Source organism: Monopterus albus, unplaced genomic scaffold (assembly GCF_001952655.1).
Source record: "Monopterus albus unplaced genomic scaffold, M_albus_1.0 scaffold13.1, whole genome shotgun sequence".
NCBI classification, from domain to species: domain Eukaryota; kingdom Metazoa; phylum Chordata; class Actinopteri; order Synbranchiformes; family Synbranchidae; genus Monopterus; species Monopterus albus.
Window position 1 is genome coordinate 1,219,393 of NW_018127893.1, and position 18,023 is coordinate 1,237,415.

The window sequence follows — 18,023 nt, forward strand, 5'->3', positions numbered from 1 at the left end:
ACTGACTGACAATCCGTATACTCTCTGTTCAGTCCAAATCCATTATGGAACAGGAAATCACATGATAGAAACATGGCTTCATTTTCAGTTTTTTTACTTTTAAATCCAAAAAGTAAATAAGGAAAAACACCCTTTTTGCTTTCATCATATACAGTATGTACCTGACAAAGTAATTGAAGTTTTTTTTTTTACCTTTGCATCTCTAATCCTGCCTTTTGGATAAGAACATTGAGAGACTGTTCATATGTCATATGAGAAGTAGTAGTAAAAGATATACAGTTTATATCTATGAGCAGACACAGTAAAAATATCGAGCCATGCCTCTGTCACATGAAGACAGAGAAAAGAAAGTGGAAAATTAGCACATTTAACCAGACAATTTTTATTTCTCATTCAAAAGTTTGCTTTCAATGTAAAAAATAAGAAAATGGTTTGTTTTTTCAGTTAAAAGGCACATTTTCTTATTTGATTTTGGTATTTTAAAGTGGAAAATTGAAAATCAAGGTTGTTGATTTTTTTTATTATTATTATTCCTTTTCCCATTCCATAACCGGTTTAGACTGAACAGAGAACAGATGAATTACTGACACACAAACTCGGTTAGATTAAGTCAATAATAAATAAGAGCAGCAAAAGATGTGAATGTGAACCTCCAGTAAAGGTTGGCTGTGCTTCATATTTCCACTGTTCAAGTAGATTTTAGTTTATACTATACTGTGTATTGTGTTCTACTGTAGACACACATTTGCTTTTGTTCACCTCTGTTTTCCTACAGCTATTTTTCCCCATCCACCTTATTATTTGACCTTATCTGGACCTGAGTAAAGATGACAGGTTATTTTTCTGCTGCTGAATCCATTTATACAATGTGCAAAGTACGAGTTGAGCTTCGTATATGCTCCCAGTGTGTGATGATAGTGTGTCAGGATGAAAACCATTTGATGTGTGGGGACAAAACAAAAGCCTATTTAGATCATGTTAATTTTCCATCACATGCCTCAAACCACATGGGCTTTATCTTCTGCAAAGTAGCACTTCTCAAATTACCAGTGGATTTGGAAAAAAGCATAACCATTCTCTTGAATAGATTAGCTGCGTAATAGCTCCTCTTTATCCGAGTATCAGCTGAGTGCGAAGACACCGTTGAGATCAATAGAAGCATAAACTAGTCTTTTTCATAACTCGTTTGAGGGCCTCATCCCACTCCAGCTTGTCTTTGAGATAATGTCCTATTTAATTAGAAATTGGAGATATCACATTGTTTTTAATGAGAGGAGCACTTTACCAGAGCATATGAGGCAGCAGAGAATCATACACAAGAAGGATAATGGCTGCTTGTAAGGGCTTCAGGGAATCAGATGAGATGCATTTTCACTCAGCTGCTCTTTATTCTCTTTTCTCTGTTCTCAAAATGCTTTCCTCCTGTATAACTTTAACATGGAGAGAGGGAGCACTTTAGGCATATCTCTGTACAGTGGATTTGTTAAAATCCCAGTTTCACTTATTACCAGATCTAGTTTAATGTCTTTCCAATATCTGTTTTTGTCTTAACTGTACACATGTGCATACATGATAATGCTGTGTTTCACAACTGTATCGTCTCATTTGTTCTGTGATTTCTGTCCAGGGCACATCAACAGGATGGGAATGAAATGCAAATGCACTTGTTTGCTTGGGGAGATCATGGGACGAGAGCACCGAGTCGTGAAAGCTGGTGCTGCGGGTTTTCTGCAGGGCTCTAATTCCTCTGCCAGCTTTGTGGCACGCTCAGAGGCTTTGACCTTTTACTGTGTCACTGTCATGGTGTGAAGGGACACAGAAATATATGACCCTCACACCAGGGACCAATGAAAGTGGCAAAAATCCCCTAACTATTTTCATTTCTTCCATCTGCAGCCCCTGGTGGAACCACTGAAACGGACCCTCAAGGAGGTGAAGCTATATGAGAATTTAAAGGTTGGTGAATGCACCTCTGACTGCTGATGCATCTCAGTTAACAAGGCCGGTTAATGACTTGTCAACTGATAAAGGTTACTGTAATGTATGATGTACCGGTGGAGCAAAGGGTAATTTATAATAGATATACCTTCTTTGGGGAGATCTATGCACATTTAGAGTCTTGTACTCGATTAGTGTGGAAAACTTTCCCAAGAGGTTATTTTTGAAACTGCAGCAGAATTTTAAAACCACAAAGGTTTATGTGTGAAATCCTGAGATGCAGATCAAACTCACAGTGACAAATCCTGACTCTTTCTATCCTTGTTCCCACCACTAATTTCTTTTGTCATCTCTCTGGTCTCTCCTTATCTGAGACCATTGGGTTTTCTGGGACAACAACTGTGCGCTTCATAGCTTTCCTTCCAACTCACCTGGAAACGGTTTCCTTGATTGTTAAATGTGATATGATGTGATGCAATCCAGTAATGTCTGGAGCTATAATCTTTTAGAAACAACCCAGATGTACTGTAAGCAGTATTATGGAGAATTGTCAAATGGTCCGGTCATATAAAATAATTTTTATACAGTAAACACTTTACCCTTATTGTTCACATGAACCTTTAATATTGCACAATTAAAAGAGGCTGATATTTTTAAAGATATGCTTATTTGCATTTTGCCAAGGGTTAGGTGAGGAAATTAAATCTGTTCATATTTGACAAATTTAAGGCTACAACCTGCAGCCGGGTAGCACAGGTAAGTCTGCCAACCAGCGTCTCCAAACCTCATTAATTAATATTATAGGGGCAGTTATGCTTAACTTCAGTTTTGTACAAACTAAACAAACAAGATATGTGTTAATTAGTAGTTTTATGCAGCTTGCAGGTCAAAACCAGCTCAGCTGTTTTCCCTAATTTCCAGTCCTTCTGCTAAGGTAATGTCAGCTGTAACTAATTAAGCACATTTCCCCAAATGTCAAACTGTTACATTTTAAAAACATACCACAAAAACCTTTTTTAATATTAATGTAAACTTTATTGCAGTATGCTAAAATCCTCAAATTCACAGGAAGAAACAACAGAGGACATGGCCCCTGTGTCCTCTCTTTTACTTTCCTCACAGTGCCAAATATGAAGTGGGATTTGAGAATTAAAGCCGCTGAGATGAGAGCAGGAAACCATTCTATATTCCCGCAGTGCAGGACGTTCTTCACATATAATTTGTACTTGAAAATTGTGAGATATCGATGCCGTCGACATAATGATAAGAATTCTCTCAGCATGTCAGAATGCTTGCTGCTAATAGAAATTGTGCTATCATCACCGCAGCACCACACAGGCGCTAAAACGCCAGTGACAGCATTGTGACTTGAATAAGAAATGTCCCTGTGAGGAGCGTGGCTTGAGCCATCAAACTGTGATCAATTGTAGTTGTAAGCAGAGGACAGATAAACCAGGGCAGCAGCCTTTGACAAGGCACCAAACTACATTCCTGTGATTTGTCACCTCACTGACACCTTTGTGTCACCGCCTCTTGTGGGAATAAAATATGATGATGTGATTGTCACGTGTCCTGGTCAAAGTAAGAACACACACAGAGAATACAGGACCATTGCTGAGAACAGATGAAAGGTAAATACAGAAGACCGTCTGAACAGTAATTACTACACAACCTTTCCATGTTACATGTGGTTATGACTTTTGGCCATAAAATTATACTTAAAGCAGGTTTTTCTGCCACGGTGCTGAGCTAATTCAGACTAATTCCAGTTTTATGTTTAAGAGATTTTCAGTGTACTCTATATCACTTTAGTAGAAACTCATACTTTGCTGATAAATAGTTTCATATTCACAGAAATAGATTTATTTGCCTTGTTGCTCAGACTTGAGATGATATGATTGATACCACACTCATGTAGCTTAGTCTAACACAATGTGGTACAAAATCTGGGGTGTAAAGATGTCCGTTTGTGGTTTTAGACGGGGTAGTGTGTCCAACTGTTTTTTGGCATGATTTAACGTGTTAATTACTGAGTTACTGTATCTGTTTCCCCGTTTCCAGTTCTTATGCTAATCTAAGCTAAATGGGTAAGATAACATCTTGCACAAGAGCAGTAGCAATCTTCTCATCTAACTCTAAGTAAGCAAATTTATTTATTTTTCCTTTAAGGATTTGGTTGTTTAACTTATTTTAATCTTGCACTTAAGTGGCCTGAGAGCTGGGCATTGTCTGCTCTGGCTCTGCCTCCCCCCAGTGAAGTCCTCCTCCACTGGCTAACACTGCTTGCTCTCTTAAGATTAGATTTGAATTTATGAAGATTGCCTCACCTGGCTTTCTGCTGTAATCCTTGCCTGTGTAGTAATTCACATTCAGGCCCTCCTTTCCAATTCGGTCAAGAAGACCGATATTTCACCATGACAATGTAATCACAGGTTCACATTAAAAAGTCATTATTGTTTAAAATCAGGAACCTGACTGAGAAAACACTGGCTATGCTATAACTGTCTTTTCCATTCACACGGGTGTTTACCCAAGAACAGGGGGTAGCGTAATTTAAACACACACTTCCAAACTAATTGATCACATGGGGCTTTGAACACACACACACACACACACACACACACACACACACACACACAGAATAATATCATTGTCCGTAGGATCCACTTGTGCTTTTTGTGCTGATTAGCAGGTAATCTCAGTAACCAGCTTTGATCCCTGCAGATTAGTACAAGGATAAGTACACAACATGTTTGTTCTGATAGCTCAGGCATACTCTAATCTGTCTCTGCTCTAGTGCCCAGTGGTCTTAGGTGCGAAGTTTAATATATTTTTTCCTTTATTTAGCCGTAATAAAACCCAGCTTTATAAAGTAATGGATCCAATTAGGTGTTTTAAAGTCTTAAAACAAAAAAGATGCTGTTTATTAAAGCTGGTTTTTAGAGGAATTTATTATATCATTTTTGAAGTACTGTAGCTTGAGACACTTGCTTACGGTATTAATGCCCCCTGTTTGCCAATTAGTAAATCTCAATAAAACTTTCCTGTAACTCCTGAATCTCATTTAATCATATTTTGAAGTGTTAACCTTTTCAGCTTGATTTCATTTTGTCACAGAAGGAAGGGGGAGTCACTGCTTCAATATAGTCATAGATAAATCCTCTGGCATAGTGTTGTACAATTGATTGCTCAGCTCATAAGACTAGCTTTGACCCCTGACTTGGAGGTCCTTGTCTCTGTCTTTCAGCAACAAGGTATTATAAAAGAAAAAAAGATGTGTTAGGCTAATTTTATGTGTCCTTGATACTGTATCATTTTCATGTTTTGAAATCGTGTATTTTGGTGCACTAGAAAGGAGCTCTTTATGTTTCACCCACTGGTATGCATACGAATTAAATCAAATCACTGCTGTAGTTCTCTTCTTCTTTCTTTTTGCACATAAAGTGCATCATCTTACCTCACAGTGACCTTATCAGGATGCATTCACTGGTGAACCATTAGTGAGCTCCCTCTCCACCCAGACTTTAATCAGCATGATTTCAGAAAGGATCAATAATGTCTTTTCATGTCTCACACTTTTCCCAGTTTTTTTTTCTCCCACCAATCAATACAGTGCGAGATGTGTTGTTCTACTATACCGCCCCATCTCCACACCAGTGCTAGACTAAAATGGCTCCATTTAGCTTTTCCTGTCAAAATGTCAAATAAAGTGGTATCAGCTTCTCTTTTGTAAGAGGTTTCCTCCGTACAAAATATTTAATGCAAGGCATGGAGATAAAGGTTGTAGGAGGAACATTATAAGTGGTATTTCTTTTAATCTGCAGTCTTCTACCAAAGCATTTACTATCATATAAAAAAAAACTGTGCCGTGAACTCATCCCTCACAGCTTCTTTGCTGCTCCTTGATCATTTAAATTGATTTAAACACAAATCTGTTTTCAGATGTGCTGTAGTATTTCAGCAATGTAGTTTCTATGAATGCATATCCAGCCCCAGATCAGTGGGGATTGCAGAGCCTTTGTTAGTGCTGAAGCTTTGTTATCCTGTAGATTTATGATCGTTGAGGGGAGCTGGCAGGAGCTTGTGTGATTACTGCTTATACACTGATTTATACCTCACTTTTAATTATCTGAGGGGGTCTGCAGCTTGCCAGTGCCAATATATCCCTTCTTTTGGGACCAGCAGGGGAAACAGGAGCCTTCTCTGGTTTCCACCCCACCCGTTCTCTTCTGTGTTTGTGGTACGAGACTTAAACAGGGATCCACTGTGCTTCTGGCAACATCCCAGTCCTCCCCAGAGCGGAGCAGATGGATGTCTCTGACATTCATACCCAGTGTGGGATCTGAAAGCAGGCTTTATGGAAATATGAAGCTGCTATCCACTGGACATGTAACTCTAACACTCCCCACTTGCCTATAAATTATATGGCTGTGAGTGGCACACAAATCACTTCCCTAAGACCAGCTTCTATAGTTACTCTATTTTTTCCTCTTTTTTATGGAGTCCTCTACTGTGAAATTACAAAAGGCAGGTCTCATTTCAGCAACAGGCAATTGATTTTCCCAGCTCGTTTAATATTCAGCATTTGCACCTAGAGCCTGTGTAAGATTTGAAAAATCTATTAGTGTCCTTACCCTGCTCTCAATTCTGGGCATTAACTGGATAAGAAGGCAACAAGTTACTAGTTTGGTCATTTCAAACATCACTCCCATGATTCATTGCTTTATTTCAATACAATATTGTTCATTGATGTGGAAATTGATGTGGATATTTTGGTAACAAGATGTGCATTTAGATTAAGAGAATCCATAGACTTATTCTGGTCAAAGGTCTTCTGTAAATATTCTCCAATGAGGAAAATGAGTATACACAATACTAATCACTTGCTTAAGCATAGTAAATTCTCCTTAAATCCTTAAGATGGTTAATGTACAGTGTTTTTCTGCTGTGTCCTTTAAACCGATGCTGAGCTTCAATTACAATTTTTCTTCTTCTTTAAATTGTAAAACCTCACTATGACTCCAAATGTGTAACCACACCATTGGCTTAAAGGCAGAGGAATTACAAAACTAACCTGTGCAACAAGCAAACATCTGATATTTGCCATTTTAAAAAGAATATGGAGGTTAAATCAAATCCTTTTTTTGGCTCCTATTCACACTGAATACTAAACACCGAAGTCCACATCATGATTCATTTGTAATAATGTTTAAATAACATATCTGTTCTAATCACAATCTCTGTGACTGAGCAGCTTCAGTGCTGCTCACAGAGAGACATGTTTTTCTCATGCAGGGCTGTTTTGTTTTTCCTAATTATTTTTAATGTCTGTCATTAAACCATCCCTTGGGGGAGGGATTCAGTTCTATGTCTGTTTGAACCTCATTTCAGGAGCCTGTTGACTCCCCATTAACCCTTGCATTGTCAGATAGACCTGCTACTGTATGTGTCTGCCCCTACAATCAACGACACATGACCAGTGACAGTGAGGGAGCGATTGTGAGCTGGAGTGGAAGAGATGCTGTAAACAATGTGATCTGTCCTTATCACTACTCCAGTGGTTTGGTCCTTAGTTTTAGGGAAAAAAGATTTTGACTTAAAGTTTTTGTAAAGATGAGTAATTAGAGATATTTCATGTTTTGCAGACACTTTTCAGCAGAAAAGACTGGTGCAGTCTGAGCCCTGGGGATTTTCAGACAGACTGAGTCTTGCATTGCCATGTACATCATCCTCATTTCCTCCTATATGGTCTCTTCATCACATTCTTTTTGTTTTGTTCTTTTTTTTTGACTGTGTCCTCGCTTCAGTTCTCTCTTCAATCCTATTTGAAATTTTGTGGCTGAAAATCAATGATAGGCATATCACCTGATTAGATTGGTGCACGCGGGGCTCTGTTATGTGAGCGAGCTAGGCCTCCAAGGGGACTTCTCTGCAGCTCCTCCACATGAGGGCTTGTAATGAGATTAGTGGAGCCTGCAGAACCTCACACAGGAGATGTTGTGATCTGATTAGGAAGAAGGACACTAACTTTTAGAGGCCTATGACTATGAAAACTGACTGCCACATTGAAGCTTTGCCCTGTGACAACACACCATAAATGTTTTCCTCCTTTTCACCCTGGGTTTAGATTTCACATCCCAGGTGCAGGTCTGTGGTGAAGGTAGTTGGCATGGTGGGGATCACTACTGTCAGATGATTAGGTCAGCAGCCCAAGAGACAACAACACGTCTGCTGTGAAATGTTGATGCTAGACTTACTTACCACTTATAAGCCACCACATCACTGCCAAACAGAGCAGCACACACTCATGGAGCTGCAGTGAATAGAACAACGATCCCCCTCAGAGAGAAAGACAAGAGACTTTAGTGAGTCGGGGCAGTTTATTTGGTCAAATCCACCTTCTCTGAGGAAGGTCTGAAGCTGATGTCGCCTGCATTAGAAGGCCCTAACTTATGCTCACCTCCTTCCTTTTCTCCCTCAGTGGATGAGAAAGACCCAGTGGAAAATATAGCACACATACTACACAAACACACATTAAACTGCACAGCTCACAATAATACTATTCTCCTCTTTCCATCAGCCCATTTTCATTTGTTTTGTCATGAATTCTCTGGCTGTTAAACTGACAGATCGACTGTGGTGCTTGTCAAGCTTTTATCTTTTTCTCTGATTCATTTTCATTCCCGCTATGGAAGTGAGGACGAAGTGGCATCCAGCATTATTTTGTCTGAGACAAACCGATCTTGCTGCAGAATTTGAAGACGTATCATCTTGTGTGAGTCATCCCATTGTTTTTCAAAGACATTTTCAACATTACTGTGATAAGAGAGATGATGGCAGTAGAATTTTATGGGCTGTTAGAGTGAGAGCAATGCATCTGGTGACCACAAAGTAATGACATCCATCTACCCCACACCACTGGGTTTAACAATACATAAATGTGATTACAGAGGGAAAACTGTTTATTTCTGTCTTATTACTGCACTAAAAATTACGGCATATTGTTTTCCATAAAAACCTAATTTTCTATAAAAGGAGCATTTTGTAAGTTAAGCAGTCTGTCTCTTTGAGTTTAAGGGAGCATCTTTTTCTGATGGTCGTTTCCTGTTTTTGCCATTTCCACCATGTTCTTAATGAAAGAACCAGTATGATTTCAAGAGTTGTCCAATTTTCTTAACAGGCTCTTCATCATCAGTAAAAATCTCTAGTTTATGAGCAGCGGATCTTCACAGTTCATTGCTGCCACCGGTTCATATGAAAGCTGCAACGTTCACAATGAACATGACTTTTTCTATTTCCATTACATGAAAATTATCCATGAATTGAACTGTAGATCAGCTTTTATTATTCTGGACATTCTATTAACATAATTATGTGAATACATTTAGTTCCCCTGCATATTCAAAAGCCAAACCTACCATTCACATATTGATGCGTCCATAAATGGTAACTACACAGTAGCAGACATTAACTCTCTGGGACAGAAAACAAAAGCATGTGAATGAGAGGTAGCTCCTGCTGTAGTAAAAACCTTAGCCATGGGAAGCACCACTGTCGCAGCAGCATAAAGATAAGAAGACAGGTGTTTTCTCTGCTCTCCAGCCAAGTGCCACTGTGTTGGCTTGTGTCTGAACACACACACGCTCCTCTGGATGGATGCCTTTTATGGCTCACGTCACAGAGAAATACACTTCTATTTCGCCTGATTGCTGTTGCCTGCTGGGCAGTTATCAGGCTATTGTCAGTGTTACATTGGTGGAACTAATGGATCTGATAGGAATGTGTTTGCCAAGCTCCATCCATTTGAATACAATGCTGTTATGTATATAGGTTTATGTGCCTTAAGTGTGTGGAGCTGCATAATTTATGATAAAGTCCATGTCTGTGGTAATAATAAAATGAAATCTGTTTTTCAAAGTATGCTGAAATGTCTTGTATGACATGAGCAGATCGGGCTGTGCAGTACAAAACTAACAACATGTCTGTTGTTGCATTTAGGGGAACGGAAGAACAGCCACCCTCCATGTTTAAAAGAAGACTTGTCTGCCCTCTTCAGGCCTGGAAAATAATTTGGACATTTAAAAGGCCCAGCGTATGAAGGTAATCAGATTCTGAATTGTGTTTTGTAAATGTCAGAAAATCCAGTTAACCCAACAGGTGTGGCAGGTGCAGCACTGGGTGTATCACAGTAGTTGTACTGTTTTCCCCCTTGTCTTATTTTTGCCTCCCTCAGAGACCCTAAAGGAGAATATCTAACTGAACTCACAAGGTAACTTATTTGCAATTAGATTTGTTTTATTTTCTCCATTTCTCTCCACAAAAGCAAAACAAAAAAACACAGATCTGGTTCTGTGTGTGTGTACACATAGTCACAAAAGTGAATCAATGTGTGTGTGGCTGTGCATCTGCTATTTGTGATGATTCCCATCCAGGGACCAGGATTCTCTCGGGGACTCCCAGGAAATTGCACCATGCTTTCATATCATTCCATCTTCCAGCAGCCCAGTTTTTGAAAAGCCATTTCATTTTTCACTCTTGTCTGGGACTTGCAGTAATGGGCTCCTCTCACTCCACAAGGTTCCATCAGTAATACACATTCACAGCAATACTCGCTGGCCTTCTGTGACCTCAGACAGTGGATGCAATTATGACAGGCCTAATGCCCCACTGAACTGCACTGCCAGACTGCTTTTAGCCAGGCGGAGGGCCATGCTGTGCTGCATACGCACCATGAGGTTTATCATTTCCAATCCTTTTAGGATTTCATTTAAAATGGCATCATTTTAAGTCAGAAGGTAAAAATGGAATAATGCGTGTCAAATCAGCTGCACACATAAAAACTGTAGAAACAGAATTGGAGGAGGTTAATAGCCTGGCAATCATTCAGGATTATGCCAAGGCCAAGAATAAGTGGACTGTAAGCTGTGTGAATGCACAGTATACAAGGATCTTTACCTACCTTTCAGTTGAATGGTTTCAGATGTATTGAAGCTATGGATCAGGAATCGAGTCTTAGAGCTTATTGTTCTCCACAGAGGGTTAGTGCGGGTCATACTGAGGTTTTCTTGCTCTTGGGTTCATTCTGTTATGACGGAGTTAATCAGGCAAGTGGCATGACAAACCCCTGTTGTGTATGTTGGCCAGTTAGCAGGAAGTGACAGGAAAGATGAATGTTTGGCTTTAGTGAACCCCACGCTGCCTCCGTGATAATTCCCATTTGTGAGGCCTCAGCAATACAAGAATAAATTAGATGAGAAACACTTGACACAACTTGTGCTTAAGATGTTTCGATCCCAAGAAATCTTGTATAAAAATGCAGAGCACTGCTTAGATAAAAGGGGAATCGCTGTTGGGAGCTTGTAATGGGTGGTTCCCACTAAAGACTGTATCCTACACTGTGGTATACAGTAAAATTCACTTTTCCAGCCTTGGACAAGCTTTTGTTGTGTTAGAACCAGATGATTTATACTCACAATAACTTAGTCACTTCACTGATGGAAAGATCTGTCTGTCAATTAATTGGCCAGCCGATTCACCACTTTGGTCCAAAGTGAAATATCTCATCATCTATATGATGGGTTGCTATGAAATTTGGGACAGAAGGTATCCACAGGATGAATTCTAATGACTTTTGGATCCACTGGCTTTGCATCTTTCACCACCTACATGTTAAAATTCTCACTTCCAGTAAAAAAGTCATTCAGGAGATGAACTGTTTTGGATGATTTCTTTGCACAGACATAAGTGGTTTGCAGAATATGTATCCCAATGGCTTTGGTGAACCTTTAATTTTATTGCCATCCGGTCAGAATAATTTCTCCACTACTTTGGTTTGTAAGCAAATACCTACAAAACTAATTACTGAACATTGTCTCCTCATCTCTTCTTTGTGCTTGGAGCTATTCAGCAAAGGTTACCATGCTAAAACACTGAACTAATATGAACAACACAGTAAACCTTGTAGTCCCTAATTATTAGCACTGGGAGCATGTTAGTAAGCTGATGTTAACATTTACAGTAGCTCAAGGCACCACTGTACCTAAATACAGCCTTGCAAATCATAGCTGTGGATCTATACCTTGTTTTAATTGTAAAGAAACCAGAGTGCCAGGCTGGATCCCTGGCTGATATGTATGTACAGTATATATAAAAGACATAGTTTACTTTTTTGTCTTGGTTTGAATATTTATCTCAGCATTTTATATGGTAACTTTACATCATGTTACAAACTACAACATTTACATATACAGCCTATAGCCTCAATGCGTGCAAAAAAAAAACACTTGAGTGGAACCTGCAAGGAGCTTTGAAAGCTAAACCTGGCATAATCCTGCCTCAGACCATAACATTTTCTTCTAACTGAATATACATGTATAATGTTAACCTATACATGTGCAGTGGCTTTTCAAGGCTTCAGGCAATTCACAGTAATGTAGAAAGTGGGAAACAGCTGGAAAGAGAGCTACACACTATATTGTTAGAACATAATACATCATTTCAAATCACTATAACAGTGAAGCTGTTTACAGTGTTCATGTCAGTTCATGCCTCAGTGTACAGTAAACATACAGGGGAAGTCTGCTGTTGGTTTTGTGTATATGCTTCATGGGTACAATCCTCCCCTCATGATATGGCAGTGAAGCATTTAAATTATACTAAAAAAGCAGCATGTGGTTGGGATACATCCTGCAGTAATAAAACCAGTATTCAAAATAATTATCATGGATTTTTACAGTATGCCCACTGTGTTTGTCCTGAAGGGGGAAACTGTCAGGTGTTAGCTGATGAATTTCCTTTTTATTAGCATAGTAAAACACTATCTTACTACTGTAGATATAATACAGTAGCCTAACTTTATAGTCAAGAGAACCTGCTATAATAAATAAATGCTGCATATTAATGTCATGTGCAGCATAATGCCTGTTATACAGTATGTAGTCACAGTGTTTGTTTTTTTAATATGTGAAATATGACCAGTGTCCAGATGTGTCCACAGTGTAGATGCTGACCTACTATAAGCCAATCTATAGTCTCACTGGAATATGTAACAGCAAGAGGAAGCTTGATTTTGAAAACAGACAACCGAAGAAATCTAACCCTCTCGTTCTGACTTGCACGCTGAACACTGCAACGTGCACTGCCTGACTACTACTTACATATTTCAGGAAAATAACAAATCCCCTCCAAATAAATCAAAACCAATAATTACCTGTCCAGCAGAAATACGGCCACTACAGAGTCACATTTCAGCCCCTTTTGTGCTCTCAGTTGTCGCCATCATTAAAAAGCCACACCAGTGTTAACTCTGGTTTTATTTCTTGCAGCATCCAACTTCTTATTAGTTGAATACAGTCTTCATTTGTGAAAAAAGTCTGCTGTGGCTACCTTTTCTGCCATAGCTCGCTAGCTTTTGCTATAAAAACAGAGCGGTAACACAATTGCCTGCATGGGCTTGTGGGAGACTCTTGGCCAGTGATGGAAAAAGTACTCGGATCCTTTACTTAAGTAAAAGTAGCAATAAAACACTGTAAAAATATTCTGTTACAAGTAAAAGTCCTGCATTCAAAGTGCTACTTAAGTAAAAGTACAAAGGTATTAGCATCAAAACATACTTAAAGTGCTAAAAGTACTCATTATAGCATAATGAGTACTGATGCATTATTGTGTTTATCACATTTAATGTTGCAGCTGGTAAAGGTGGAGCTAGTTTTAACTAGCTTATGAGCATTTAATTTGAATTACTGCTGTATCATTTTCTTTTGTCATTGCATTGATTATATTCATTGTCATCAGGATAATAAAAGAATTTCAAGAAATGTAACAAAAATGCTTCTGAAATGAATGACGAACCCTACCTTTAAGTATTATTTTGGATAAAATTGCATTTATTTTATGATGTTAAATTCATATTATAAATGGTCCCCCTTAAAACGGGAGATATCAGTGTCCTTACAAACAAGTAATTCACCTAATACAGCACACAACTCTTTCTTTTTTTCTTTTTATGTGTGCAAAGTGATAGGAGTGAAGGCGGAAGGCAGGTTCCTGAGCTGCATTAAAAGCAAATTACTGCTATGCATCATGGCCACCTAAAGAAAAAAGGAGTACTTTTAATCATGAAGAATGTCCACAAAAATGCATGTTGAATCAACTATGGGGCAGTTGTGGCTATTTATTGAACCTTTATAGCAAACACAAATCCACTACCAGCCAGTCGCATTTTGCCTCAGTTGAATTTACTGCATGGAAGGTAATTCTGCAGTTTTTGTACATTTTCCACCAGTGTTGTTTAACAGAAGAGCAGTAGTACAACACTCGTAGGAGCAGCGCATAGGTTTCTCTGACGGCCTCTTTGCAGCCTGTCAGAATGAGCCATGGCTGAGCAGGTGGGATTGTCCCACCATGGAGATGAATACATCAGGCAGCTGTAAATCCTCCACCGACCTCCATTTGTTTACGCCTCCTGTTTCCCACCAAACAAACTTCTAGATTTCCCATGAGAGTTCGTCCTCAGTGGACATGCTTTATAGGCGTCACAGCCAGATGAAAACCGTTAAAACACCATTTTTAAAAAGGTGTGTTTGTGCAAAGGAGAGAACAAGACTTAGATTCAGCTCAATTATTCGCACAAAAGGGGAGGATGTGCTATAAATCGACATGCTTATCATGTCCGTCATTCTTTGGAATAAATCCTCTGATTCATTTCACAGACAAGCAATTATGGTCTCATTTTATCCTAATACATCTCGTGATTCAGGCATTAAAACCTCAGGTGGCAAAAGAGTGGCAGCTACTGTAGGATGTGAAAGACAAACCAGTATCACAATGCTGATACAACAGTAGATGAATAGTACCAGGGTTCTTACACAGAAACACTACTGAAAAGATGTCATGCTTTTCCCACTTTTAGCTCCACACCATGTAATTTTATGGATCAGATTCATATTTTGCAATTAGGGTGTCAGACTTGTTATTGTCTTCTTGTCTTTACTTTTGGATTATCCTTCAGATTTTTATATTTGATTAGAACCCTTTCTTTGTTGTCGAGCTTAAGCTTATTATATCCAGTATTCACACCCTGAGCTCTTTCTCGCTTAAATAAAAATCCAAAATATATGAAAGCTGCCATCTCAGCTGGATTCTGTTAATTAAGGTGCACTGAAATGTCAGCATAAGTTTCTCATTAATCATACACAGATTCGAGATGGTTAAACTGGGGCTAAATCTAGCCTTAACCTGGTGCGAGTGTGTGTGAGAGCATGCACCTAATATTTGAGTTTAATGTCTCTGTGCCAGAATGTTTTATTAACCTGCTGCCTCACAGCCAAGTTGACATATTTCACTAGTGAAGGACATGACCCTGGTTGTTTATTTCCCCATGATGAAATTGTCCAGAGGTTGATGACTCTGTAAATAAACAGTTCATGGAGCTGAAGGGCTTGACTTCCGGTGACCAGTGTAAATACCATCGTACCATCACCAGAGGACACGTGGCTGTTCAGGTCTAGGCCTCATACAGGTTTTCTGCTGTAACAATTTCAAAGGGTTAGGAGCACCGCCTGCGTTCATTCATTCATCAACCAAAAGAACAGTGCTGTCTCAGTGTGTGATATCTCCCGGGGTTGAGAAGACACATGTTCCCTTTGTCATTGTCCTCTGGTTTGGTTTTCTGTATGATGCATCAGTTTTATATCTAATTCTGACTCAACAGCTATAAGACAGACAAACATCTCCTCTACATCCAGAATTCAAAAATGCCCTTGCCAATAGAGGAGTACATCATCAAGGCCTCACAAATCTAATTCTACTCAATATGTAGACCTGCTCATAGAGAATCCGATTTACTGGCAATTATTGGGCATCATGTGGCCAGAGCTGTGTGTTAATACCAGCTGAAACCTGGGATGTAACACAGAAACAGGAAATCTGGCTACAGTAGCTTCCATTAGCGATTTTCTTCTTGTTCCTCCATATATTTAGAAAATCTGTTTTTACAATGACCTCATCACACTATTATCATTAGCTGAAGGTTGAAGAGCAGAATATATTATATGATTACATACTTCCTGGAGATTTTGTAAAATTGCTGTCACGGTGTAAGTCTTAATTAAGCTCTGCATGTTCTGCAAGTCAATATAGATTGCACAGTACTTTTCTCTATCAGCCACCTTACCATGCTTTATCAGCACAATTTACTGCCTATAGATCCACTGTATGGACAGTCTATAAAGTCCTCCCTCCTCATGCCCACACAGCTGCTAGAAAATGTGTTGCAAAGGGAGAAATTAAAGGTCCAAGCAAACAGGGATCTATAAACATATTATGTCCCGTTGTTAATGAAAATGTCATCAGCAGAAATCTCACAGCTCCACTGAGCGATGAACCAATTTCCCTGACTCTCTCTTAAACCACTCACATGTAAAAAGGCTGGAATTTCCCAGGATTACAGTAGAACCAATTCACCACCAAAAACAAAATGACCAAATTTTCCAAGCAATTACATTTGAAAGCCTCTTATCCCAGCTGTGAATGGATCATAATAAAAAGGAATTTGAGAGTATCGGTGGAGAGCTTCTCACGGAGGATGAATAATGACACATAAACATTTACTATGTATTTACCCGTCTCTGCTGACCACTGGCCTTCTTTGCTTTACCATAATAATCCACCCTTCTTCAGTGAGTTGTCATAAATTAAGATTTGTGTCTCTGAAGCCTGCATCAGTGGTTCATTGACCGTAACACTGACCATAATGCTGACCGTAGCTTCTCCTGAGGCAACAACACCATACGGTCATGGTCATGCCTGCGGGTCCCTGAATGTAGGAGTGCTTAACCTTTCATTTTAACAGTGGTATCCCTGAGAGATGTTTGTGCCTGTTTTGATGATACAAAGTCACACAGGAGGAAAAGATCAAATTAAGGTTTCCTAAGCATTACATTAAAAAGCAGGGGTTGTTGCTTACACTGTTTTGCCTGAGAGCAATGGTGGAATAGATATTATTCTGATCCCCAGTATAATATCTGATTTTACCAGCATGTAATAAAAGTGAAAATGAAATGGATTCTCCAAAGAGTGTCTGTTTATCATATCAGTTACATGCAATGGGCCCTTTTCACGTGACGTCGCACAACGGCCATTGTTCCTCCGATGGTTGTATCCTCGTTCCAACTGGTCAGCGTAATTATTGAGTTCATATCGTCTAAAGCAGTTGCCACAGACATTAATGGATGATGTTTAATGGTTTATGGGTATTTTTCACTGTGTTACTCTTCAGGCATCCCCTTCAAGAGTTGATTCAAACTACCTCAGCTCACACTGGAGAAATCGCTGGGATTCGGTGTTTTGAAAGATCTCGTTATGATTTTTCTGTCACCCTTATGGGAGAAACTGGCCAAATGTAAGCACTTTGATGGAGTGGCCCATACCTGCGGCGGCTGTGGCTCAGGAGGTAGAGCGGGTCGTTTCCTAACTGGAGGATTAGCGGTTCGATTCCCGGCTTGTCCAGTCAACATGTTGAGGTGTCCTTGAGCAAGACACTGAACCCCCAGTTGCTCCCGGTGATGTCACTGGTGTGTGAATGTTTGGGAGTGTGAATGGGTGAATGGCCAAATAGTGTGAAAGCGCTTTGAGTGTGCTGTAAAGCATAGAAAGGTGCTATACAAATATAAGACCATTTACCTGCATGATTGCACTGGAAGAGCAGGAACATAGGCAAATGAAAATGATGAAAGATGAGCAGGAACAAGGTTTGCAGGGCTGCACCGTAGGGGTCAAGCCTTGTTGACAGGTGGCATGCAGTCTGGTTTGAATTAATCTCGGACATTAACAGCGACCTGTTAATGTGACCTGTTTCACAGCTTGAAGAACCTTTGAATTGACTGATACCAGTTGGCATGGCAACCTCATGTGGCTTGAGGCTGTGTGGACATTTACATCTTAAAATCTAACCAAGAAAACTCAGACAGTGTGATGTGCAGGTAGTCAAATTCTGTGTCAGACACTACTGCATCCACAACTGCTTTGGTGACATTCACTTAACACAGCAGTTTCATACTGCACGCAAATGCATTACCAGCAAACAC

General features: G+C 39.5%; 1 protein-coding gene across 6 annotated transcripts in view; it reads left to right on the forward strand.

Moving 5' to 3' along the window:
* Positions 1–18,023, forward strand: part of cunh14orf180 (chromosome unknown C14orf180 homolog) — a 137,202-nt gene that overhangs the window by 101,936 nt on the left and 17,243 nt on the right. For 5 of the 6 annotated variants that reach the window (XM_020591182.1, XM_020591187.1, XM_020591186.1 and 2 more), the window contains exons 3-4: positions 1,897–1,956; positions 9,937–10,038. The gene's annotated coding sequence lies outside the window, so the exon portion shown is untranslated. Of the gene's footprint in view, positions 1–1,896; positions 1,957–8,633; positions 8,714–9,936; positions 10,039–18,023 lie in introns of all 6 variants that reach the window. The other variant, XM_020591183.1, reaches the window with a different exon arrangement.